The 26,941-nt window shown below is 57.2% G+C and overlaps 1 long non-coding RNA gene across 1 annotated transcript in view; it reads right to left on the bottom strand.

Moving 5' to 3' along the window:
- Window positions 1-554: 554 nt before the first annotated feature.
- The window catches only part of LOC118497850, a 42,412-nt gene continuing 16,025 nt past the window's right edge, over window positions 555-26,941 (bottom strand). Inside the window, exon 3 of the long non-coding RNA XR_004900359.1 lies at window positions 555-2,998. This is a non-coding gene — a long non-coding RNA (uncharacterized LOC118497850). The remainder of the gene's footprint in view (window positions 2,999-26,941) is intronic.

Raw genomic sequence — 26,941 nt, 5'->3', positions numbered from 1 at the left:
GCTGCGTGGGAAATGCTGGTACCGTATATACGCCTGCTGTCGCTCTGGTTCCCGCTGCTGTTGCCAAAGTGGGCTCAGCGCACTTAGACTCCCGGGACCCAGGTCCCCCTTCCGAAGCCTCTCCCTTCCCCCAAGACGCCCCTGCACCCTGAGTGTGCCCAGAGTGCGCTCTTGGGCTCTGCTGAGTGAGCACGGAGTGGGAGGCGTGCAGGAGCCGAGGGACAGAGGGACAGAGGGACAGAGGGACAGAGGGCCGCCGCTTTGGATGGCAGCCGCCGAGCGGGCAGCTTTACCTCCAGCACGTGGATGCAGACAATCCCGGAGAACCCCCGGGGAGCCGTTCAGAGCGAGGCAAAAGCAGTTTTTTCCCCTCAATAAATTTCAAATTAGTGTATTTGAAAAATCACTGGGGCTGCTACAGTCTAAATAAAACAGCCTCAGTTTAACAGAGTCACATTCTTTTTAAAAAAAAGTTTTGAAAATACGTAGACAAAGGCATGAGACTGAAGTTTTAAAATACCACTCGGTTAATGAAAAAAGGACACTGACGCTTCTTTTCCATTGCACCTTTATTGTTCACGCGGTTCACTGTTTGGAATTCTCACACAGCCGTTCCAGGATCACACAGGACCTGTTAGATAGCCCCTCCCCCGACACTCCGTTTTATTTCCGACCAGCCTCCTCTCGTCCCTCGTCCTTACTCATACATAGGCTGTTCTGCCAGTGTCTAAGGGGTTCCCAGGGGTTCTTTGTTTTTATGGGTGGGGGAGGGGAAGAGGGGCGTGCAGAGCTGGCCTTCAGCAGAGCCATCGGGCGTGCGTCCTGCCCCCCCCTCCCCCCGCCGGGCCCTTTCCTGTGATGGCCCCAGGTCCCCACGCCCTCTCTTCCCGGCAGCCTCCAGGAGGCCCCCACGGGCCGAGGAATCAGGCCGACTGAGGTTGGAGTCCTGACTCGCTAGGAGGAGCCACGTGATCCCCGAGAAGTTCCCTAACCTCTCCGACACCCCCTTCTTCTCCTACAATCTGGGCCGTGACTCCCTCTCACGGGTCACTGTGGGAATTCCATGACTTAAGGAATACAAAGTGCCTGGCACACAGCACGCCCTAAATTACACCTCAGCTCCCTTCCTCCTGGGGGGGGGGAGACACCCGATGAATGGCTGGCAGAGCCAGGTGCTCGGGGGTGTCCGCTTTACAAAACAGCCTGGTCCCTTAACGGAGCCGAAGAAGCAACTCTCTAATGGTGGAGTTTCAGGTGCCACACGCGGGTCGGGCTGGGCCTGGGGGCAGAGACCTCTGGGTAGCCCTCGAATCCGACTAGGCAGGTTGCTGCCGCTTTGGCCCATGGGCACGTCTGGCGCTGGCAGAAGGAGTCCTGACCCTCTCTTTAAGGCCACGCCGCTGCCGCCGGGCAGGAGCCAGGAGAACAGGGTCATTCGTATTCATTTAACCGTGCCTGCCAAAGAGAAAGCGACTGCCCGTGGGTCTTTAAGAAGACCAGGGGCTTTAAGAAGCGCAGCAATCCTTTAGGGCGATCCTTACGTCCCTTCCCACGCCCTTGAAAAGTCACCCGTCCCAGGGGGGTCCTCGCAGCCGAAGGGAGCTCTCCCAGTGGGAAGTCCACATGTCACTGACACCCCGCCTGCTCTGAAAAGGGTCCCAGGTGGCTGGCCAAGGAAGGGACTGTGCACCTGAGGCTGAGCTTTTCCCCTCGTCCTGTCCATCTCTCACGGTACGTGGCCATTGCAATCAAAGTCTGGTTTATACGTGGTCACAAGAATGGAATGAGACTGTCGTTAGTATGCCGGCCCGCAGGTGGGGCCGCGCTCCTCCTCCACGGCGGTCCTCCGCGACTGTTCATGCCGACCCGTCACTCAGCCTTTGTCCGTGCGAGATTCTCAGGGAGGACACAGTGCACCCACAGTCCACATGTCCACGATCACGTCCCGTCTCCGAGAGAACAATGAGAGGCAGCTCCACAGACACTCTTACGACATGCACCAACCGAGACACCGGGGCTGGTATTATGGGGAAATGTCCTCCAGACCAAACAGAGGGAGAGAGAGAGAAGGTGAGAGGTTCCAGGCCAGAGAAACGGGACTAGAAAGACGACACAACGGAACATCTACACTCCAGGGGGGCGAAGCAGATAAAACCAGAGGAAAGCCCGAGGGCTCCGGGGGCGCCTCTCCAAGTATTTGGTTCATGCTAAAAAATAGAGCACATTTATTAAAATATATATATTTATAAACCTTGGTATGAACAGACACACACGTCAAGCCAATGGAAAAAAAAGAAAAATAAGTCATCTCCCCTGTATCAAATAGACACTTTGGATGGATGGGACACCTGCCCGCGGTCCCTGTGGCCTCTGGTACTCAGCAGCTGGTCTGGCGAAGAAGAAACGCGCGTCCCGGGAGACATGCCGAGGAGCTGCGTCCGCCCGCCCTGCTCCTCCTTTCGAGCACGTGATTGTCTGTCAGCGAGCCGGGGTGATGGATTTCTGTGCCCATCTGCTCACCGGCGTTGTCCAAGGCCGGTCTTCCGAGCGCTCCTCCGGGCCCCCTGCCAAAGACGCTGAGTTCCTTGGTGTGTGAACGAGTTTCGTTGGATTCATTGTGCTTTAGTGTCTGCTCCTGGCGGCAGGATCGGTTTAGTTTTGCGATCTTTTATAAAGTTCGAAGGTGCATCGGATGGAGCAGCGTGTGGAGGTCGAGCCTGCTGAGTCGCGCAATATTTGGTCACCGATTGGTCGGCGCACGGGACTGCTGTCTTTTGGCCCCGCCCAGGCGCCCCAGGAGCCTCCGAGCCGTTCACAGAGTGGTGTATATGTACACGAAGATGATAACGATCAGGTTCAGGATGGTCCCGATGATGCCCAGCATCGCCAAGACACTCTCCTCTTTGCTCTCTTTCTCTTGGCCTCCTCTGTCTTCGTCATTTCCGCTCGTGATTACCATCTTGCTTGCAAAGGTCTTTATCTTCCTCCCCAGGCTAACCTGTAATTAGAAAGAGGCAGCATAAAGATCACCCTGTATAAGCAACCACTCCATAGCTGGGCAGCTCTAGGGGGGTGGTGTTTTCATGCCCAGGGACTAGGTCACGTGGGGGAGGGAAAACCACCCATGGATCCAATCTCGGGACACACTGCTCTCGGTTGTGGAGAAACCGCGGAGCATGGCTTATCAATTTCAAGGATGAACGGTCCTGACAGGGGCGTAAGGAGATGAGCCCAGGAGTCTAGCCGGGGCGCCACCCACTCTGTTGAGCTTGTTTATCCCTTTTCCTTGAAGCGGAAACGGAGACAGCTGCGTGGCAGTCAGGCTAAAACACGTGTGCTCTCCCACGGCAGCAGGGGTTTTACACAGGGCATGGACTGGCTCACATGCAAGCAACATGCCGCCCCGCATGTGCACGAAGCATGTAAGAGGGTATCACAGTGGCACCCGTTCTGTGGGTGTTGGCTCTGACATGGGCAGGGCTGGACAGGACCCCCACGAGGCCATTTCCTGAGACCAGACAGCACCAGGAGGGTGGAGGAGGGCACCGCAGACTGGCCTGCATCGCTCCAGTCATTCTGGAGAGCCCCTTGGTTTGGCCTAGGAAACTGAAGCACGTGTTTTACAGCTGGGCTGGGCTCCTGCTCTCCTAAGCATACATCCCAGAGAGACCCTGCACGCGTGCACCTGGAGACGCGGGCAGGAATGCTTCCACAAGCTCTGTTTGTGACGGCAGAGGACTGGAGGCTGCCCGACGTGCCCCGGGAGGAGGGCAGACAGACACGTGGTGGTGCACACAACGAACACGCCCAACGATGGACTACAACCCCGCGGTGAGGTGCATGGACTATTCTACTGCCGCGGAGCAGTTGCTGTGCTTCCGGCTTGCGGCCATCACCCTGCCGGGACCCTTCCTGTGCACGTCCGCCAGCAAACGTGCGCATGCACTGCCCGCCCCCAAGTTTCACAGGCGTTTTTTTTTTTTTAACATACGGTAAAGTTGAAAATCTTTCACAGTGAGCACCCACACACTCACCATCTAAATTCCACAACGAACACGCTAACTATGTACTTTTTAAAAAAAATCAGATCTCTGTCCATTTCTGTCTTGGGTGCATTTCAAAGTAAACTGCAAATGTTGCTACTTCTTAAATACTGCGGCATGCGCGTCTTCACGAGGGTTCTGTGCTGGTTTGCAGTTTTTTTTTTCTTTTGAAGGACAATTTCTATGGGTGCCATTTCCTGCAGGCTACCTACCCCCAGGGGAGGAGCCCCCGGGGTGTGGAGTACCCACGTGCTCGGCTTCCGTGGATACCGCTAAGTGGGTTTCCACGGGGTTGTATCTGCCTCCACGTTCGTGAGCGCCAGGTCGTCTCCCTCTTTTATTTTGGCGACCGCACAGCCCAGTGTTCGCAGAAAGGCACAAAAAAGAGCAAGTGCTTTAGAAATCCACTCCCTCCTCTGCTCTGGGCAGATGCTATCTCTTTAATGGGTCTCTGGTTTCCAGACTCGGAGCCCTGAGAGGGCAGCTTTTCAATCTCGCTTCCAATCCAAGCGCAGCATCTGCAGCTGACCGGGCGCTTGGGGAAGGTGCGCAGAAGCAACGGACCGCGGAGGGATCTGGCATCTCCCCGCCCCCGCAGGGCCGGGAATAGGTCACCAAGGTGGGTCTAAAGAGACGCAATTAGTGCTGCCCTTACAACACCCAAGCCCGTCATCACGGTCACTCAAGCAAAACAAAGCGCCTGGCGTGGAGGCAGCTTGGTTTCAAGGCTTAATTAGCCTCTCGTTTCCGCTAACCCCAGAGAACTCTGACTCAGGAGGAAGTGCAGGGGGAATGCAGGCCTCCCAGGACTCATGAACCAGCTGCCTTCCCAGAGTTTGTTTCTAAGGTTCTCGAGTCAACTTGAACTTCTCCCTAGCATCTAGGGTGGCGGCTGAATTGCAAAGGAGCCGCCGAGGGCTTCCAAAGACAGACGTGGAATAATACAGTTGTCTTCGAAAAAAGTGGTTGTGGCCAGGGTGCGGAGGATGAAGAGTGGAGAGGAGAGGAAAAGAGGCTGGGAGATCAGCGTGGAAACCAGCGCAGTAACAGACGCAGGAGGGGAAGACAGACCCAAAATAAAACAGAACAGCAGAGGCTGGGCAGGTGATGGCAGACGGGAAGCTGCTGCACGTGTGTGCTGCACGCATGCACTCACTCGCTTGCCCCTTCCTGCCTGGGAGGGGCTGGCCGGAGAAGAGCGTGGGCAGTGACGTCTGGTTGGTGAAGGTGTTCCTCCGAGGGTCATAAAAACGTTCTAAACTTAGATTTCGGTAATGGTTGCACAACTCCTCGAATATACAAAAACTTTAAAGAAGTAAATTTTGTGGCTTGTGGATGGCATCCCAATAAGGACATTTACTTTAAAAAGACAGCCTTTGTGGCCCTGGCTGGCATAGCTCAGTGGATTGAGCATGGGCTGCGAACCAAAGTGTCGCAGGTTGGATTCCCAGTCAGGGCACATGCCTGGGTTGCAGGCCATGACCCCCAGCAACTGCACATTGATGTTTCTCTCTCTCTCTCTCTTTCTCCCTCCTTTCCCTCTCTAAAAATAAATAAATAAAATCTTTTAAAAAAAGATAGCCTTTGTAATATTTTCTGAAATGTAAAGTGAAATAAATCGAAGGAATGTGAGCAATAGTTTTATAAAGAAGCTCAGAAAACTTTACTAACAGACATAAAAGGGAGACCTCTGTGGAAGGGGAGAAATACCATCTCCATGGAGTGCAGGCTTCAACACCTGAAGAGCATCAGCCCTGCCCACGGTGATCTATGGGTTCACTGCCGTCCCCGTCACGATTTCTACAGCTGACTCTAAAATGGGTTTCAGGGGGTCAAAGATATGGTTGCGGTGGGGACTAGCCTTTGGGTGCTGAGCGTACGCTGCGAAATACAGATGATGTGTTATAAAGCCACGCACCTGAAACGTATGTGCTGTCACTAACCAAGGTTACCCCCATTACACTGAATAAAAATGCAAATAAAGGTAAAATTAAAATGTACACAAAAGTGCAGAGGAATGGTAACAGCCAAGATATTTACTAAAGAAGAACAAGGCAGGGACTTGCCTGATAAGACACCGAGAGCTATCATCCAGCTTTAGAAATAAAACCTTAGATCACTCGGCCAAGAGAACAGAAGCAGAGCCCCCCACGCAGGGACATGGGCGTCGATGGGGGGTGGCCTTTGGGGGCACAGTGCCGTAAGAACTGGGTCCGTGTGAAAACGGAATAAAACCCAACTGGCGCTTCGTCAATTCTGGATGGACTGTACACGACTGTGAAAAGGAAAATGTAAGGACTTTTAGAAGACAATGTAAGGGAATATTTTTAAAATGTTGGGGTAGAAGATATCTTAATAAGACATAAAAGCTCAAGCTCTAAGGGAAAATATTAATAGTGTCAATAGCATGAAATCACACCTCTTTTTATAAAAACTATTCTAAAAAGTGAAGAGTTTGGCCAGAAACTGGGAGATTATATATACACATTCATTAATTAATCATGCAATCATGTCAGTATCCAAGTCCATAAGAAAATAAACTTCTGGTAGAAAACTGGGCAAAAACTATGCCCGTGAACCTCTCGGAAGAGTAAAAAACCACGAAGAAAGGAAAGCTCAGTAATCAGAGAAAAACACAGCATCTGTCAGATCGGCGAGGCCTCAACAACTCTACAAAACCACCCAACGCCAGCAAAGCCTGTGAAGCCACGGGCCCTCAGACAGCAGCTGAAGGACCACAACTTGGTTACTGTCACATTGGAAAACAGGATGACATCATCTTGGCAAGCTGAGCACACTCAGACCCTGGCGACCCACCACCACCGCTAGCTACAGGCACTGAACACACCTGCACGGATGACCCAGGGCACACAGCCCAGAACGCTCACGGGCCGCAGGCTCAGCATCAGCCGACAGGCCGGAAACGACTCCACGGTCCACCCGCGGTGGCCTGGATCTCCCATCCTGTATCCAGACACCGGAATTGCAGGCGGTGGTGACAAGACTGAAATCCACAACGGGCAGGCAGGCAGACATCCTTAGTACAGCACTGCGGGGGAAAAAGCATCCGGCAGAAGAACGTGTGAAGGATGTTTCCACTTACAGGAAGTTCAGACACGCAAAACACCTATGCTGTTCAGACATATAGACGTGATAAAGTGATGAAGAGAAGCAAGAGAAGAATAAACCTGAAAGGCAGGGGAGCGATGGCTGCTGAGGGCAGAGGAAGAAGGGAGCAGGTTGGAGGGGGGTGCTCGGGGAAGCCCTGAGATACTGGTTCAGGCTGGGTCGTGGGTACTTGGGTGCTGGTTCTCTAGACGTTACAGTTCCTAAACAGGCTTCTGTTATCTATCCAATAACTAACTAATCAATTAATGAGTTAACCATTATTACGACTGGTGGTTTCCTCGGCTGTGCAGGAGCTTTCGCTGTCCCAGGGCCCGTGCCCTTCTCTTGGTATCAGTGTCTTGATTTCCTCCGAAAATTAGCCGGCCCCACGGACGCTGTCAATCAAGACATCAGGGGGCTGGGCCTGGATCACGCTAAGCCCATCAGATGCTGTCTCTGGCGCTGTCTTGGGAGGGAGGGGGTGATGGGCAGTAACCGCTGGTGCACGCTGGCCAGGGTGCTGAAGTGAGGTCAGCGGCCGCCATCCAGATTTCTTCCCTTTTTAAAGCTCAAGGCACCATTTCCTTCAACCCCACAGACCACCCCACGTCCCTGAAAAAACAGGGCGTTTTGCATGAGGCGGTCAGAACCTATTTCTTATCAATATCTGCTCCTTGCAAGCAAAGAACCTTTACTCGAACCGAAGGGGTATTCAAGACTTTTGTTTGCTTCCTCATTTGACCTCTGAATCCCCCCAGACGAGCTCCACTAAGTGCCCCCCCTTCCGCAAGCCTCGTGAACGCCTCCTGTCACTCTGCCACTTGCCACCTGTCAGGACAGCTTTATTCCACCTGCTGACAGCTGAGGCAGGAAAGGTCTTCTCTGCTTTAAAACAGTGTCCTCGCTGTGGCTTGCACCCACTGCCACCGCTTCTGTAACTGGGAACGGAATGAGCCCTCTTCATCTTCTGCGAGGCGATGCCTCAGTTGTTGAAAATCTGGTGTTCAGTGAGAAGAAATGGGCAGCGCTGGCCTCTAACGCCCTTGGGGTCCGACTGTGGCTCCGTGGTTTACCGGCTGTGGGACCTGGGCAAGCGGCATCCTCTCTCTGAGACTCAGTTTCCTCACTGTAAAGTGGGGGTAACACTGAGCTTGTAGGATTAAAAGTAGTGGTTGTACATTATCTACCTCGATGACTTGCAGCCCCTGTGATTAGATGACGATGATGATGATGATAACAACTAAGGTTCATTGTCAAGGCCCCGTGAGCCCACTTTCCTCCAGCTAAGCGCCTCCTTCCTTATTGTCCATTAGGCCCCTCCTACACATGGTCCCACTCCTGAAGAAGGTCCCCCCTCAAATCACGGGAAGCATAAGGAAAACGTTCCTCCAAGCAGGTCTTCCCCAGCCCAAACAGGCCAGGGCTGCACGCCCCCCACCCCGGTTCTGATGCAGCGCACTCAACTCACTGAAGCTGCCAAGAACCACACCAGCTTTGGCCAGCCACACTGTGTTGTGGGTTTGAGATGCTGCCAGACCACCTCGCCCCCCTCTCATCAGGGGGACGGACTGTGCCGAACCGGAGGGCAGGACTGTGTATTCGGATCAAACCAGCTGCTGGCTTCTGCTCACTCCCAGCTGCAGAGAGCCTGCACAGCCTGGACGTGCACAGGCTCCCCACTGCTGTCCAGGTGACCCACTTACCAATTTCCCACCAGCTTTCCAGGCTAACCCTAGCGCATGATTAGTCAGCACTCTCCCAACACCGTCGTTCTGTTGCTCGACTTCCCCTCCTGCCCACATCTCTGTCTTTCCCACAAGGTGCCATCGGGTCCAGCTAGGACTTCCAGGTCTGCTGGACAGTGACCTCTCCAGAGAAGGACATGGTGGAGAGACACCTAGTCTCAGGGACCCACACTGGGTCGGGGCGCTCTCTGCCCCCCGATCACTTGCCGAGTGCCCTCTCCGTTACTCCTCCAGCCCAGTGTCTCCAAGCCACTTACCAAGAGTCAGAAATCCTCCTCCAACAAGCCACTCAGCAAGCGATCAATAATAATCAGGGGATGAAAAAATCACAGGGTTAGGACCCGCTGAATCACACTGCAAGCGGTGAAGAATGATGGGGACGAAGTGACGTAAAGGGAGATGCCCCCACTCCGATAAGAGGCGAGAACGCAGCATACTAAAATCCAGGCCCACCGAGGATTGCAAATAACATGTTCAAAGCCTCGCTTCTCCGGGAAACCAAATGCCTGGGGAGGCTATTCAGAGGTTTTCTGTAACGTCCTTGGCTACGTTATTTTACTTTTATCACATTCAAAGCGCATATATATATGGGAATAAAACGAAGAAGACTCCGGGTGCTTCTGTTTTCCCCAAATCCTGGGAGGACCTCCCCACTCAGGGGACGAGAACAAAGGCTCCGACGCCAGCTGTGCCGGGGGCGTCTCCATGCCAGCGTCTGTGTGGCAGGGAGGCTGGGGTCCAAGGCAAACCGGAGCCATTGCTCTGTGTGTGGGAATGACACCTGGCGAAGGCTCAACGGTCACTCTGTCACACCACAAGGCGTTCAGCCTGCGAGAAGCTGGCTTCGGTGTTATTTAATTCTCGTAGAAACTTGTTGTTCAAAGTAACGCCAGTCTTGGAACTAAACCTGGGCTCCCGATGGGCGGAAGGCCACCACACCGTCCTGACAAGGGGTGGTGGGGGGACCGTGGCACCCAAACTCTTTCCCTGACTCTCGGACTGCCCTCTCGGGAGTGGCTCTGGCTCCTTGTGATTCCGAGGGCTTCTCCGTCTCGAGAAAGCTTCTACGTGTGCGTGAGGAGGGTTCGTTCTGCCCTTACTTGTAAGGATGATGCCTGGAAACTCAGAAACACCAGGAGACACATGGGCGGAGGTAAGATGCAGGAGCATCAAGGAAGCACCAACTTCTCCCTGGAGAAGACACCCGGTGGTCCTCGGAAACCCAGCACTCCCTAGAGACCCCGAGCTCAAAGCCTGGGCTTCCAGGGAACACCGCCGAGCACGCCCGCTGAGCTGAGCCCCGCGCTCAGCACTGAGAAGACTGTTGGTCCCCAAGGACCTCGTGGCCCAGTAAAGGGGAAACACAAACAGGTCCCTGTGGCGATGTGAGCCCAGGGCATTGTGGGAGTCCTGGCCTGCCCGGGAGGCCACCCGCGGAGCTGTCCCTGGAGGACGGGGAAGGGGAGGATCTAAGCGGGGGCCTCAAAGGCTAGCAGGACCAGCGCGGCTGGTGCTGACAGAAGAAGGGCGCCCTAATTGGGTGGCAGGCGCAGAGGCAGTGACTGTGCAGAAGACAGCCGCAGGCCGGGGCCACGGTGCTGCGCGGTGAGCGTGGTGGGAGCTGAGGCTGCAGGGGGTGCAGCGGCCAGAGCAGAGGCTCACAGACACTGTGCAAAAGAGCTCTGGAACTTACTCCTATTTATTCAGTAGATGCAATGGGTACACCGGTGTTCGTTTCATATTTATTTTCCCAACCCTACATACATCCTGTCTCTACTCTTTGATATGCATGACATACACTTCACCATACATTTACAAAACCCACTGAGCTCCTCACACCAGACCACAGTAAGTAACTGTCGGTAGCTTTCTCTCCGAGATGGATGTGTGGACCGGGCAGTCTCAGCTCTGCTGTTCGTCCACAGGGAGGCCTCGGGAAGGTGCAGGGGTCCTCTCTGCAGGGACAGGCACCTTGCACCCGGGGAGGTCCTTGGCAGGGGCTGAGCGAGACTTCCTCCAGGGACCAGCTGCTCCACACACGCCCATGCCCAGTCCAGCCCAACCCGGGGGCCACAGAACGGCCCGGCTGTCCCTGGGTGACCACTGAAGGGAGATGGAGCCGGGACACCGCTGGTGACTGGGACACACTCCCGGGAGTTCCCATGAGCCTCTAAACAGAGAGGACGACGCTGGAAAAGCACTTAGCCTGACCGCCACAGGCTCACAGTCGTCATCACTAGTAACAAGTGCAGCGCGGTCTCCCGTCAATCACCGACGGGTGCGGATGCGGCTCTGTGCGCGAGGCCGGTCCTGACGTGGCCGGCAGCCGCCTCTCCAGCTCCCCATGACGGAGACAACCACAGCAGCTGATCAATGAGGACGGCCGAGCACTGTAGCGTCAGCCAGCCGGCCACTCGGGTCACATTTATTGCTCACCTGCTACAGGACAGGTCCTCGTATAGAATACTGGGATATGACAGCAGCAGCAGAGACAAAAAAAAAAAAGCTACTCCCATTTCAGAGACAAGAAATTGAAACACAAAACAGTTACCGAACGCCTACCGTGTGCCAGGCACCGTTGCAGGTACCAGGGACACAGCCGTGATAAAACCAAGAACTCATCAAACACTGAGTCGGGATTGAGCCCAGTGGCCGGTTCCACTCCCTGACACTGCCCGTCTCCTGCCTCCCCACAAAAGCACCCCCTCCCCCGCTCTCTCTAACCCCAGTGCCTTTGCTCGCACTTTCTTCCGGGCTGCGACTGCTGCTGCTCATCCTTCCAGGCTGAGCCTGTCTGGCAGCATCTCCAGGGACCACCCCTCGCGGGCAGAGGCCTGCTGCAGACCACACCTGGGAATCCCCTTCCCTGCTCTGCACCCATCCCTTCACCTGGGCCCTTCCCCGCTGAACTGTGAGCTCCTCAGGCGGCACAGGCCTGGTCAGGTTCACCTGCGTGTCCCCTGGACCCTGTGCCTGGCCTGGAGCACTGGAGGCACTCGGGGCACTGAGTGAGTGAGTGAGTGAGTGAGTGAATGAACCAATGATGAAACTCCAGCGGGCCAGGGGAGGCCCACCTTCCAGGCCAGGGGAGGGGAAGTCCTGGCTGGCCGCTGGGCGGGTGATGGGAGCGGCTCAGCTCGCCCCACCCCACTGGACCTCGCTGTACAGAGACAGGCAGGATGTGACAGACACACGAGCTGTCTTTCTTGAGTATCTGAGCGGGAGGCAGCCGGGGTGGGCTGGTTGGGCTGGTGAGTTGTGTGTGTTGGGGGGGAGGGACACGCGGTGGGGACAGAGGGGGCCATCCACCCAAGGCCAGGTCCAAGAGTCTACTCCTCCCGCTCCAGCAGCTCCTGGAGTCTTCCTTCTCTGGTCCGCCGCCGTCCACACACACTGGCCCATCTGAGCACTGGGCACACAGCCCTGGGGAGACTGGTGCCCGCCCCGTGCCCCGCTCCCACCTGGGGGAGCGCCGGGGGCAGTCTCCCTGCGCTCAGCCTGGACAGCGTGGACCCACGTGCTGAAGCGCCGGGCCCTTGGCAGACCCGCTCACTGTGTCTCCCACCTCACCTGGAGGTCTGACGAAAAGGAGGCGGCGTTTACTGAGTGCGGAGTAAGGAAAGCTTGAACGCTGATAGAAAGAGAAAAAAATAGCTCCTTGTACCAGCACGTAAGGGTAATAAATTCATCGGTCTTTCCTCTGATCAGATGGGAGCACGTTTCTGGGTGGTGGGAAAAATTGGTCATGCCAGCCCAGCCTTCCCCGAGGCACACATGTCCCTGGCAGCCCTGTTGCCCGGGGGCTGGAACCGGCAGTGGGAATGCCATCTGCCCCCACCAGCACCCTGCCCCACCTGCCGGCTGCTTCTGTGGGGCTGTGTACCTCACCTGCCAGTACACCTGCCCCGATTCCCAGGACCAGCGGGAGGGAGGGAGGGCGGGAGCCCGGGACTCACTCTAAGAGCTGGGTTTGGGTTTGGCCTTGGCCCCCAGTGGGTCGTGTCGCCTCAAATACATCACCCCCCTCCCCAGTCCGCGTCTGTAACTGACTCACGGTGGATGCCAACCGCCGACTCTCAACAAGAAACAGAAGCTGTCCCACAGCTGAGGGTGGAGCTGACCGGAGGGAAGCCGGGCCACACTGACCACACGGTGGGAGCACTGCCTCCCCAACCCCACGACACCCCTCCTCGGACCGTCCTGAGAAGAGAGCCCCCGGCTCTGCAGCAAACACGTGCGCGGCTGCTCACTGCAGCACCACCTGTAAGTGCGAAACCACGGGAAGCAACCCGGATGCCCAGGCCGCGGCGAGGGGCCGCACGGACTCCGGTGCGGACACACGGGGGAGTGCGACGCAGTGCAAAGGAGGGAGCGGAAGGAAGAGCGTGAGGGGCTGGTCTGGAGAGACTCCCGGGACCCCGGGATGACGCAGAGACGCGCTGAGTGCAGAGGGCACTCGTGAGCGTTAAAGGACGCTGCAGTTCACGGGAGGAAGGGACTTCGAAACACACAGTCCGCTCATCGGTGCCACAGGAAGGATGCGGGAAGACCGAGTGAGAAATGAAAGGGCCTGCGACCCTGGGGGAGGTGAGTGGGGAGAGGACGGAACAGGGGACAGGGACGAGGAGGGAGGGACCCAGCTCTGAGTCCCTCTTTTGCTCCAAATCCGACTTAGAAGCTTTCGAACATGTCCCATGACCTTCGTACACCCACAAAAACGTGAGCTGACCCCACCCTGAGTGGAAGATGGCCAGTAACAAGTGCACCAAAGCATCACGAGCAGCACAACCACACGGAGGGGGCGGGAAAGACCAGGGCTAGCCCAAGGGGCTCGGGAAAATGGGTGTCACCCGGGTGGCGTGGGGCTGGGACAAAAGGCTGCACCGGGAGGCTGGCATCTGCTCAGACAGGTGTCTGTCGCAGGCAGAGTGAGCCGACGGACCCGTGGGTGACGGTTCTTCCGTCTGCCACCCGTGCTCGATGTGTGGCCGTGTCGGAGGAGGGGTTCCTTCTAGGGTCCTTGTCCCTCAGTTCTGAGTTCTCACAGATCCACGGACCTAGAGGGACTCTGACTGTGGAGTCTGGTTGTCCCCATCAGGGACCACCCCGCTGGGCTATGCCATTGCCCCCCTTCCTGGCAGCCCAGGGGCCTGGGACACACACACGGGGAGCAGTCAGCGGGGACCCCGGGGTTACTGAGCATGTTCCAGAGACCAGGCTGAGCCCCGAGCTCCTCACACCCTGACAGTCTTCATTCCCCCGACAGCCGAGCAGGGGGAGGGGCTCCCACACATTCATAAATGAGCGAAGGGGGGCTGAGCGAGAAGCAGGGACATCAACGGCAGGTCCCCCAGCTGGCGGACCCACAGGTCCAGCCCCATGCCCACGCCCCCCAGTGTCACTCCTACTGCCCCTTGGCCAGCAGCCACCGACCTCCCTGTCCTCACCTCCAAGCCTCAGCTTCCTCGTCTCCCCAACGGAGAGATAAGGCCCCAGAGAGAGAACGCCGTAAAGATGCGATAAGTGCACGTCCCCTGCACACACCCATTCCCCCGCTCCTGGCCCCTCTTCATGGCTCAAAGATGCACAGAAAGGACATTTACGGAGACCTGGACGTTCCTTCTATGCCCACAGGGAAAAGGGATAATAATCCTTTTAAGGAACTCCACCTCGAACACCTTGATCGGATCAGAGACAGAGGCTGCAGCAGGTGGGAAGGCCCGTGGGCCCTCGCTGTCGGTGACATGGAAACCCCTGGTCCGTGGTGAGAGGTCCCACTGAAATGTGACAGGGAGGTGGCCAGAAAGTCCTCAGCCGGCATCCTGGCCCATCTCCTGGCCCCCCAGCACTTGGGTGTGCCCGTTTCTAAGCGCCCAGTGGGGGTGCCGGGTCTCTGGAGGGCCCCATACGCAGGGGCCCCCGAGATTTCTCAGCGCTCGGGTCTGGTGGAGCCAACCCCGGCCAGCTAGCTGCCAGCCCACGGCCTGTATTGCACGAATATTTTTCTTTCGAGGGCTGTGCCCGCCAGTATTTCACTTACTCAGAAGCATTTGCATTTTAATTTGACTTTTTTTTTTCACCTCGCCCAGACAGCTGGGTGGGCTTCACCGTCCTCGGAGATGAGACGCAAACCTCTCAGCCCCGCACACGGCTCCCTCCCAGCGCGCCGGAGGCGGGGGCCGGGGACAGCACTGCCCGGGCGACAGCCTTTTTAAAGAAACTGCAACTGACAATGCTGAGAAAAGTCAGGGTTCCAGTGTTGATCCAGTAGGTGTCCAAAACAATTGGAAAACATTTTTAATGGGTTTAAAAATATACACGGTGCAGGCCCTGCTGACCGGCCCGAGTTCCGCCCCCTCGTCTCCCCTTAGTCATTCCCGCACTGACTACACTGACGCCTTTTCTGGACACGCCGCCCCGGGGCCTTTGCACGTCCCGCTTCCTCCCTCGGAACTCGCTGCCCCCGAACTTTTGTGCTGACTTGCTCTCTCCCCGAGCTCAGGCTTCGCTCAGGCACCACATCACCGGAGATGCTCTCAGGCTGCCCCGTCTCTCTCAGTCCCCCCTCCTGTCCATGTGCCCTACTTTATTTTCCTCAAAGCTGATCACTCCTCGAAAGTTTTTTTTTTCTCATTCTTCCTTCCCACCTGGAAGCTAGACCCCCTGGTGACACCCTTGTCCTCGCTAGAGCCCCGGTGCTAAGAACTGCGCCGAGTGTATCACAGAGACAGTAAGGCTTCCTCAGGGGAATGCACACGCGCCCATTTTCCAGAAGGGGAAGCTGTGGCTCACTGGGCGTGAATGGTGAAGAGCCGGGGGGCCCAGCCCTCTAGTTGTCAGGAGTCCAAACCTGGCGGATTAACTCCTCCATTCTACGTGTGCATGGTGGACAGGGCCTGACTCGGGCCCGGCCTGCTGGCTCCCCCGATGTGTCTGCCACCACCCACAGGGGACCCGGAGCTCAGCAGACACCCAGCACACACGTGCGGGGGGGTGGTCTGAATGCACCAGCAGAATCCCCTGCCCCTGACTCTCAGTGGGGGACCGGAACGTGAAGGCTCTTCCCGTCCAGCCTATCCCTCAGGGACCACGCAATCCCTCCTCTACTGACTTCACTGCACGGTCGCTCGGTTTTCTGTGGGAGCACCTCAGGCTGCAGGAGCCGCCACCACCTCCCACCAGCGATCGCTCCTGTCCGTGCCACCGGTCGGGAAGTTCCTGACCGTGCCAGACAGCAGACCTACTGAATTCTCTGCCAAGTGCGCGCCTTCTGGAGCTGTTTCTTGGGTCTCCTCCTACCCCTCTGAAACACCATGTTAAAAAAATGAAGGACAGAATCGATAAATGATGCCTGAAAATAAAAAGCAAAGAAAATATGACCTTAACAGATTGGTAGAGAAGGCCAAAAAAAAAAGAAACGGGAATCAAAAAGCACCTTAAAAACAAATATCCTCAGTCTCGTCTCGCCACACGGGAGTGGGCTGCCTGTTCCTTCCATGAGCCTCTGGTTGCCCGTCCAGCCAATGGGGACTCGGGCTGGTCGGTGGGGTCACCCCACGGCTTTCTCCTTTCTGCCACTTACTATTTGTGAATGCTGACAGCACTCGGAAACACAGCAGCCCTCACCTGCCCTGCTACTTACCGCCTGGAGTCCTTCGCCACCTTGTCATACACGGATTAAGTGCTTGCTGTCTACCCAGGCCGGGCCGCTGTCTGTCCTGCTGGCTCAGTTACTCCCCAGCACAGGTCTGCGGACGAGGTGGGCACCGAGTCTTCATCAGACAGAACCCAAACCCCGAGGGGCGGGGTCCCCTCTGCTGCCCGCTGGACCCCCGCAGCCCCGGACCTCCTGTCCCCGCCGCGCCTGCCCTCCTCGCAGGCTCCCCCTGGTACCTCTAAGTCACGTTTCACAGCAGGGGGGGGTACCAAGGCTCAGCGGAGGGCACAGACCGAGTCCCGGCTCTCTCCATGCCCCTGGTATTTAGCAGCTTTATGCTTACAGAAAGACTTTGTATGCATTTGCTGAATCAACACAAAAAAAATGCAGGAGTGCATAAAAGCTCCCCATAAAGGGCCGCGTCTCGAAGGGCGGGATGCAAGGCTCCCCGAAGCCGGAGGGGCGTGGCCAGCGTCCTTCCGGTGCCGCCGCCGCTTCGTCTCTGCACGTCGGACGGACGCTGGAAGGAGAGAGTTCTCAGAGGTGGAAAAGGGGGAACAGCGAGCTCGCGTACCTGTGGTTAACGTTTATTCCACATTTCCCTCATCCTGCTCCCTAGCTGGGTCGTAATTGTTCCTCACTTCTTCCAGATGCGGGTGGAAGCCCCAGGGTCCCGGAGTTCTTCTAGGGGGCACCGCTCCACAGGCACCGGTGGGTGCACAGCACCCCCACCAGCCCCATCATGTGACTTCCCCGGTGGAAGGTCTCCCTCCAGAGACAGAGGAGCCCTGGTCTTGACCAGGTGGGGGGGGGGGACTGCGAGGACCCCGGGCGAGGACTCTGCAGGCCTCGCCCCTGACAAAGGACACTGGGCCAGGGAGAAGCGGCCAGCCAGGGTGGGTCTGCAGTCCCCGACAACCACAGGACTCAGAAGGAAGCCGGCACACCTCCCGCTGGGGCGGCCAAGGCCAGGGGACAGGAAATGGGACACCAGCCAGAAGGAAAGTCAGAGGAATGGAAAGAAGAAGAAAGAAAAAAGCAAAAGCAAGGGCCTGCACCTGCCCGGTCGTGGGAAAGGTGCCTGCTGCCCGCATGCCGGGGCTGGCCACCGGCCGGCCGGCTGGGTGGCTTCAGACAGGCCACTTCCCCTCTGCGGTGTCACGGCCCCCATCTTTACCCTGGGCTGGGGTGGGTGAGACACCAGACGGTCTCTGGGGCTGCTTCCAGCTCCTACACCCCGTTCATGAACAGCCTCTGTGGAGAAACACGGGTGAGTGGGACGGGACCGGAGAGCCGGGCATCTATCAAAGCCACCAGGATCTGCCTGCGGAAATAACTCCCTCTCCTTTGCTGGGACGTTGGGCCTGCTGCTTCCGCCCAGAGCTGCACAGAGCTCCCGCCCCCTGGTGATGCTCGCTGGCCGCCCCCGGCCTCAGCTGCTGCCCCGGGGAGGGTGAGGGGTGTGTGCTCCTCCCCTCTGTGCTTCCGGCCCCCAGCATGGGACTCGGCACACGGTGGGGTGCACACTGTGATACACCCTTGCCAGGTGGTGGGTGGGACTCCAGCAGATGTCTCCAGGGTGGCTCCCCACACTCTCTCAGGTGGAGACAGCTCCCTGGCCCCCCGAATCCATGCTCCACTTCTCCCTGGCACGCAGCCGGGCTGCATTCCTATCTGCCCCGCAGTTAGTGTGGCCACGTGACGGACGTCTTGCCAAAGGATGGGAGCGAAGTGACGCGTGCCAGGGCTCTGGGAGGGCGGGCGGGTGGCCCGGGGGCTCTGGGTGCCTCTCTCCCAGCCTGCTACAGATGACAACCAGGTCCCAGAGGGCGGCGGAGCCCCAGGATGGGGAAGCCGGGCTCCCAGAACCACCGCACAGAGGAGAGCTGTCCACCAACCAGGGGCGCCCACCAGGACTATTTATAAACAAGAAATAAACCTCTACCGTGTCTGAGCCAGCACACTTTTGGGTCATTGGTTACAGTCATTTTGCTAGCCTTAACTAATATATGATCTTTGCCCTTTAAAAAAGTTAAAAAAAAAAACCAAACAGAGCTGTTTAGTCGTGAAAGCAGCAAAAGCTGAAGGAGTTATTTGCAATTCTTCCTTTGGAACTGGTGTTCCCCAGGCTCTGAAGACAAAGTCTTTTGTCTTTTTTTTTTTTTAAAGATTTTATCTTTAGAGAGGGGAGGGAGAAAGAGAGAAAGAGAGAAACATCAATATGTGGTTGCTGGGGGCCATGGCCTGCAACCCAGGCATGTGCCCTGACTGGGAATCGAACCTGCGATGTTTCAGTTCGCAGCCTACGCTCAATCCACTGAGCTACGCCAGCCAGGGCTAATCTTTTGCCTTTTTACTGACGCAACTATTCCACAACCTGCTATGAGCAGAACCTTTCAGCCGTCACACAGACAGCCAGGTGGACGAACCGGGGCCTAATCAGCCCACGACCCCTCGAGTCTGCCGGGGAGCAGGTCCCGAAGGCCTGGCATGCACGGGGTGCGGGGCCGGAGGCCCTGCACTGGCACACTGAAGCCATGGACTGAGAGAGCAAGTCCAGTTCGCATAGAGGCAAGCACAGCGGGGCGGGACAACCGACACTGGACAGTCCCAGAACCTCTCGGATGGATGGGCGCAGGAGGAAGGGCATTCGGACGGGACAGACGCGGGTCTGCCCTCCAGGGGCACAGAGCTGTTCGCAGGCCGCCTGTGAAATGTAAGCCACAGCTGCCACCTGGGGGCACAGCCACCCCGGGATGGGGAGGGAGGGGCAGCACCGAGAGCAGAGGCTGGGCCGGGTTACCAGCTGTGTGGCGTTTCTATTCGCAGTGACCTCGGCCAACTATTCAAGTTTTCTAAGCCCGTTTGCTTATTAGCTAAGGAATAAACTCACAGTGGCCACCAGACTCATCTCAGCCGTGGATAAGCAGACACATGAAATGAGCAACAATAAGAAAGAGAAAGGTCAAGAGAAACACAAAAACCGACCGTAAAGGGGAGAGAATACAGACTAAAGCAAGCAAACAGAAAAGCTAATATCCGCTACTGAGTGTGTTATTAGCTATCAAAAAGATCGATCTGGGAAGAAGAGCCATCAGATAATGAGAAAAAGCTTTGAAAAATTAAATATTAATTCTAAAGTGTTTTTACAAAGTGAAACAGAAAGATGAACTGGAAAACGGAGTCAACAGAATCGAGACTAAACAGCAAGAAGGCAAAAGGACACAATGACACGAGAAAAGACTGCAGACCCGTCCCGGGGGGTTTGAGAGCCGACAGAGGGGAGTCTCAGAGATGCAGAATGGGAGGAAGGAGACTAAAACAAATCAAACACAGTAGGACCTCCCGGAGCCGCAGGGTGTGCCTTCAGGTTGAAGGGCCCGTTCCAGCGTGCAGGAGAATGAGTGGGTGCCGAGTGGCCTCCCGTAAACACGAACACGAGGCATGGAGAACATGTCCTGAAATTTGCCAGGAACGACACGTGGAATGTAGGGAATCTACCCACGACCTAGGTCAGACTTCTCGTCAGCAATGTGAAAGGCTCTAACGTCTTCAAAGTTCTGAAGGAAAACAATTTTGACCCTGGAACTCTGCCTCTGGTGTGAGTGTAACACAGACACTTTCAGTCCACGTTCCGTGCCTGTTTGCTCAGGAGGCTCTGCGCCAGAGGTGGGGGGCAGGGAGCGGAGCCCACGATGACCTCCGGGCGCAGAGCTAACAGCACGGCTTCGTGCAGGGACAGAGGGGCCACTGAGAGGACAGCAAACCAAAGCTAAAACCCACCCACCCACCCACCCACCCACTGACCAGGGAGGGCTCGGCAGGACAGGTGGCGTGAAGGAAGGAGATGGAAAAAGGAAGTGACGATGATGGAGGCAGATGAAGCAGGAAGAAGACACGAGAGACAGTGAGAAATTCCAGGGAAGAAAAACCATGGGAAACCGAGCCCGGCAAAAGAAGGCTGTGACTCAAACCCAACGCACACAGAAAGGGGGCGTGATTTTAAGCAACGGATGGAGTTCAAGGGAAGGGAATCCGTTTGATTCTCTCGCGGGTCAGGTCGTTCTGCCCTTGGCGGTCCTGGGGCGTGACGCTGGCCCCCTGCCAAGGAAACGGAACCCCAGCACAGGGCTCAACCTGGCATCAGACACTTCCAATGAGGCAACACTTGTATCAGCATTGCCCACTGTTTTTGACGGTCAGAGTCAAGCCGTGGACAAAGCATACGCTTGACAGTACAGGATGGGGTGTGGATGTAAAGAACCCCGATGCGACGCCAATCCTAACGGAGAAGGTGCGGGCTGAAGGCCGGGGAAAGGCAGGGCTAACAACCTCGCCTTGCAGAGTGAGGAGACAGAAACACCGTGGAAGGATGATGGAGACAGGCATGCCCTTGAAGATTAGAAAGTAACTGATAGAAGCACTTGAATCACAATAGGTGAGGTGCACAGAGGGGGAGTCAAATCCTCCTCTCACAACATCTGCAGCTACGGCCTCATGGTGATAAACCCAGGGCCTGGATGCGAATCCTGCCCTCGCAGGGAGTGCAAAGGGTCCTGGTGGGGATGGAACGACCTTCCAGAAGGCACACCCCCAGGACAGCGCCTGGTCCCGGGTAAGCTCTCAGAATACACCAGGCATTTTACCATACGGCTGCCTAGACATTCACCTTGTTACAATGTTCACGTGCTGATTTAAAAAAAGAACTCTCGGTGTTAAACAAAAAGGTATGCCGAGCAGAACTATTTGAAGGAACGCATCACACTTGACCTCCAATCAGAGCAGGAACGGTAGAGCACTATTTTAGAGACGGCCAAGCAGGGCAAGGCAGCCTGCACTGGGGGCGGGCTGGGGGCCGGCGAGTGGTCTGGAAAACCTGGCGGGGGGGGGGGGTGAGGGCGTTGGGAGGGGGTTTGGCCAGGAGGGCGTCGCAGAGAGAAGCCGGAGACTCCGCTGTCTGTGCTCCCAAACCGTCCACAAGCTGCTGCGGTGTGTCAGCAGAACAAAGCCTTGCTTTCCCACACAGGAAATAAGTCTGTGCACCTTCTGGAGAGCCTGGGCACTTCACACGAAACTGCCTGCCAGTGGGATTTCGGCGGCTACCACGCCGCTTACACTGTTTGCAGAGTAAGGCAAACGTGCTGGAGAGGCGTTCCTCCTGTTTTCAGGAAGAGAGGAACAGAGAGGCTCAGACCGGCCCCCAGAGCGGGGGAGCGTGTGCAGCAGTTCTGTTCGGAGCCCAACAGGGCAGGCGGCACCTCGTCCCAGGAGGGGGCTGGAACGAACCTTGTTGCATAAGACAGTGTGTGGTGGGCCCCGCACACTCCCTGCCCCCTCAGCTGGACCACCCCGATCTCTACTTCTGCACAAACCTCCGTCTCCCCACGGAGCCTGAGAACCGAGACGCTGCCCCTGCTCGGCTCTCTCCAGGGCCCTCCTCCTGGGAGACTGGACTCTCAGACCCTTTCCTCCGGCTACCTGCTCAGCGTGGCGAGATGCAGGGGCGGGGCGGGGCCGGAGAGAAGACTGGTGGGGGTGCAGACTCTGCCCCTGGCTGTCAGAGTGAGCTTGGGGGTGTTCTTTAACCTCACGGAGCTTTGTTTGGTATTCTCAAGAATTCATTCATTTGCCTAAGAAGTACTTTAACTAAGCACCTCCCTGGGGCCAGGGTCAAGGCATGCTGTAGCTGTAGGCTTGCAAGGAATTAGCCCATAAAAGGCCACCAGGCAGTGGACGCCGTGATGGGCAAGCACTGGGTGCTCCAGGAGCCCGGCCTGTGGTGGGAGGGGCCCCCTCAGGAGGCAGGGTGACCTGAGGACATGGCATCCCAGCTAAGAGCAGAAGAGGCACAGAAGCAAGAAAGTCTTTCAGGCTCCATGAGCCCCTGACCGTATCATGTATTCTCCATCATTGGGAAAATTCGGGTGATAATCCTCACTTTGTAGAGAGGTTGTGAGGGTTAGCAAAGCATGACCCTGGGGCAGGGGCCTGACCCCCGGGGCCCCGTGTTATGACGTACAGAGAAACACCCTGCAAAGCACAGCGATGTGACCTGACCACCCCACTGCCTGGATTTTAATTTGCCTCATCCTACAGCTCCCCACTCCCCTGCCCTCATGCACACACTCCCACACACGCACAGCATGACCGACCACCTGTGCATGCGCAGCATGCATACACACACACACACTCACCACGTACACGCATGCACCCGTGCTTTGCTGGAACTACACCCTCTGGACACTGAGGGAGCCTGAGGTCCCAGCACTCTGCCCCCCAAGTCAGCCTGCGTGCAAGTCTGTGTGTCTGGCCCCAGCCGAGTGTCCCAACCGCCCCACTGGCCCAGGCTACGCCCCCGCCGCCATCTTACCCAGAGCCCTCCTCCCGGGATAAGACGCAGGTCTGTTCTCCCCTGCTGAACAGTCCTTCTTACGGGGCTGGCTGGACAACTCCTCTAACACGCAGCTGGGAGGGGCCCTCGCAGGAAGCTTCTGGGAGCCTCGTTTGGTTCCAGTGCTGGTTCTGGGCTCCCTGCACTCGCCGGGCTGGTGGCATCCACCCCCTTAGTCCCGAGACGCTGCCGTCTGATCAGACTCCCAGGGCAGCTAGGGCCGGCCTCATCCTCTCCGAATGAGGATGCCTCGGTCCGGGTCTCCCGCCATCGACACCGTAACCGCATCCAGGCCTCCATCCACAGCACACGTTTCCAGTCCCACCTGAGGTTGCCGGGGGGATGGGGGCCGGCGGGTTCCTCTTTCAAGACCACCCAAAGCTCCACCGTGGCTCAAAGACAAGCAGGCCAGCGTGTGGGGGGCCCTGTTCCTTCGGGCAGGCTTTCGGGGTTTTCCAAGCATGTTTCCCAGCAATCTACAGACCCACAGCTCAGCACCCGCAGAGGGTCACGGGCTGGATTCCAGATCTGCTCCATCAGTTAGCCAGGACAGTGCACGCCGGCGATCATCAGCCGCTGTGCCACAGGCGTTTTTAAAACATGTGCTACCTGACCTGCAGTCAGGGGCACTGACCTCTTTGCCCTTAGGCTGTCCCATAAAAAAATGACAACAGCCAACACAACAATAGCCATTTGACCTGAACAAATCAAAATTCTACCTTTTTTTGGTCACGTCGGCAAAAACTGTATTTTTTGGTGTGCTGTGGAATTTTGGTAATTAGTTTCTGCATGCCATGAGGTGTAAAAGGTTGAGTATCGCAGGTTTATGCCAAGAAGAATAAGTCTCCGAGCGCATGGCTATGGCTGGCAGCCCCGAAAACCCTGTCCCGCCCCCATCGAGCTCTGACACTCCCGCATGACGCTGGAGACTCTCTCCCTCGCTGGCAGTCCTCCTGCCGCCCGGGTCAGCACACGCTGGGCTCCAACCACGCGTGACTTTGTCTCCTCTGTCTGACTCCTTTAGGGGTCCCCAAGCCCCGGCACAGACGTGGCTGGGAGCTCGCGTGTCCAGTGAGAGCTCATTCGCAGGAGTGGCCCTGCCTCGTCCCCAAGGAGAGGACATCCGGCCAAACGGCTTTTGTTTCACCAAAAGGAGATTTCGTGCAAGGAGGTTAGCTTTTCCCCTCTAACACTCTCCACGTCGCGCTGGCCCTTTAAACCAGCAATCGCAGCCACTAACCCAGCTCGGGACCTCCAGCCCGGCTGCCAGCCACTCCTCCCTCTCCCCGAAAGCTGCCCTTTCCCTGAGCTAAGAAGGCTGTCCACCCAGACGTGGCAAATTGGCTTTCCACCTGAACCGAGAGTCGCAAGGGTGTCTGTGTGCCAGGCGCGGGGGCAGATCCACCACACCCGTCACATCTGCAGGGCTGCGCCTCGGGCCACTTACCAGTGACAACCCCTGGGCTGCCAGGCAGGGCCCGGGCCCCAGAGGGGAGCCCCAGTGCAGCCCCGGGGTGCCTCCCCTCTCAGGGTGCAGTTCCAGCGGGAAGCTTTATTACAAAGTGCGGGCACCCGGCCCCACCTCAGACTGGCTGCGTCACAGCACAAAGCGAGGGGCCCCCGGCTCTGGCATTTTTTTCTAGGTGCCCGGGGAGAATATTCTCCCAGGCAGCCGGGGCTGAGGGCTCCAGTGGCAGCACGGCCTCGGGCAGCGGGTCCTGTCTTGCTGTCTTAACTGGTCTGCCTACTTTGCCTCCTGGCACCCCGCTGGCTGCTGAAAGGAACCCGTGGTCTTCTAGAAGCAGCCCCTCTCCCTGGGGAACACTCAAGCAGCTTTGGGAATCAGGGCCACACACAGGGGGTGCAGATGGATCGAACCCTCGGAACTGTAAGGAGTTAGCCGAGGATGGCCCCTTCCTGGCTGGCCCTAGGCCACCTTGAATTTTTCTTTGCAGGAAACTTTTCTTAAAGGGCCAGACAGCCAATATTTTCAGGTGCGCTGGCCCCCACGGTCACCCAGTTTGCCCTCGACTCCCAAGACCCTGAATTCCGATCCTTTCCAGGCTGCCCTCTTTGTTACAAGGGGACAGGCTGGCTCCCTGGCTGCCTCCGGCCCCTCCTCCTGTCCCCTCTGGGCAGAAGGCTCCTAACAGAACTCTCTAGAGGGTCCCCGTTCCCCTCTTTGGTCCCACCCCGTGGGCCACCGTCCTGCAGTCTGGACAGATCTAGAACAGAGCTCTTCTTCCTGCTTTCACTTCCAGGGCACAGTTTTTATGGGGGGACACCTTCCTGGTCCAAGCCCGCCGCCCTTTGCCACGAGCTGCTCCCACTGTGGCCGCATAACCACCCAGCCCTGCACGCGGCAGCGAGGCGCCACCTGTCACTATGCTGTGTTCTGGAATCAAGTCCAGCCACCTCCTTCCGAACCATCTCCCAGATGATAAGCAGAGCTGGCGTCTCTCGAGTGCACAGTTTTAATGAACACACATGACCTCATCGACTCCCCCAGCAGCCTGCAGGATGCTTAGGAGGTGAGGAGCCTCGCCCAGGAGTGTCTCAGAGTCACCAAGCACCCGCCACATGGTGACCGCATCTGCAAACACATGGCAGCTCCCATGCACCTGACACAGTGCTGGGGGGAAGACAGAGGTGGCCGGATGTCCCCTGCCCCGGGGATGTCGGTGAAAGAACCAGACGAGCTTGAATGTCTAAGCTCTGCGCCACCTCCCTCACCACAGCTGCCCCTCGATGGCCCAGAAGTCGGAATGATACCCTGAGCGAGCAAAATGCCAGGTGCTGCCTGGAGCCCAGAGAAGGGATGTCACCGCCAGCCAGGGGCAGCCTGCTCCCCAGAACACGCAGTGTGCCCAAGTTGCCACCCACTCGCCGCATCCAGGCGTTGGCAGCGTCCCAAACAGATGCCACAGCAGCACAGCCTGTCCCCACGAGCTCCGGGCTGCAGCAGCTAACTCCACGCCCGTCCTGGCAGAGGGGCTGGAGGACCCGGGGGGGAGGGGGCCACTGGCGGCACGTGCAAGGGACAGGTGACTTGCAGAACCTTCTGACTGAGGGTGTGGCCCACGAGGGAGCCGCCCCTCCTCCCGGTGGTGTAATGGGCTGAGTTGTGTCCCCCCAAAGGGCATGTTCCTGTCCCAGATCTGGGACCCGTGACTTTCTTTGTGTCTTTATAGATGTCATCAGTGAAGAGGAGTCACACGGGATTATGGTGGGCCCTAAACCCAATGACTGATGTCCTTATAAGAGAAAGGGGAGGGACACGTGGAGACAGAGACACGGGGGAGGCACACAGGGAGAAGGCCATGTGGTGACAAAGGCAGCCACAAGCCGAGGGACACCAGGAACCAGGAAGAGGACAGGAAAGACCCTACCCTAGAACCTTCAGAAGGAGCAGGGCCCTGCTGACCTTGATTTTGGACTTGTGGCCTCCGAATGTGTTTCTGTTGTTTTAAGCCACCAGCTGATACTGTTATAACAGTGATACTGTTATGGTGGCCTCGTGGGACTAAGCCAGGCCACAGGACAACAGGGCCGAGACCAGAACTACCCCCCAACCCCCCTGCATGGGTGTGTATAGCAGGGCTATGACCTTGGCATGAAATCGCTGGGGTTAGAATTTGGCAGTGGAGACCCTGGTGCACACTCCTGTCCCACCATGGGACCCTGGGTGCAGCCCCTAGGTAGCCCGGGCCTCTTCTTCACCCGTTATTTCAGCCACGTGACTCCTTGCACCCTCCCCACAGGGCTGCCGCTCTGTGCCCCCCAAAGGGACTTTACAAACACAGCTCCACGCACGAGCTAGTCTCTGAGGGTGAGGGGTCCTTTTAAAAGCCAGTGGTTCCCCCCAAGAACAGAATCAGCACCCAAAGTCGGGGCCACCCTCACAGCCGTGGAGGGGGCGGGGGAAGGTGGGTGGGGCCGAGGTGTAGCCAGCAGCTGGCCACCCAGAATGTTTTCAGAAATCAGTCAGGGTGAGCGC

Source organism: Phyllostomus discolor, chromosome 1 (assembly GCF_004126475.2).
Source record: "Phyllostomus discolor isolate MPI-MPIP mPhyDis1 chromosome 1, mPhyDis1.pri.v3, whole genome shotgun sequence".
Taxonomy (NCBI): domain Eukaryota; kingdom Metazoa; phylum Chordata; class Mammalia; order Chiroptera; family Phyllostomidae; genus Phyllostomus; species Phyllostomus discolor.
The sequence above is the reverse complement of the archived record's forward strand: the minus strand, read 5'-3'. Positions and strand labels throughout refer to the sequence as shown.